Here is a 461-nt window from a genome sequence, read left to right on the forward strand (position 1 = left end):
AGATTATTCTCAAAAATGCCCATATTTTGTTGCTTTGATTAGTTTCCACTTTGGCTGATACCTTTTCCACATTTGATCTGTTGACTTGCATTATGCTTCTTTCATTCATTAAGAAGTGAGTAGAAGCGAAAGTGTTTATTTTACTCAAGTGTTTTGGTATTATTTCATTGTTGCTTTTATATTGTTTTTATTTTGGATTTTAAACCACATTTCCAGACCCATTGCTTTGTCACTTCCTGCAACTTCATTGGTGTCAAAGGTCATGCTACATCACTTCCTGATGTGATGCTGCTTCCTGTGAGGTCTTTGAATATGGCTCGCTGGCCCACTGGGTAATAAAAAGTTCATGATCCGGCCCCACATTCAAAAATGCCCTAACCCAATCGCAGTCCCTTAGTCCAAGCCCTGAGTCTGTTTCCTCGAGTTCTGTGTGTCTGTACATCAGAAGGTTCCTGCGTTGC

The sequence above is a fragment of the Crocodylus siamensis genome, chromosome 5 (assembly GCF_052110815.1).
Source record: "Crocodylus siamensis isolate JL-2025a chromosome 5, ASM5211081v1, whole genome shotgun sequence".
NCBI lineage: Eukaryota > Metazoa > Chordata > Crocodylia > Crocodylidae > Crocodylus > Crocodylus siamensis.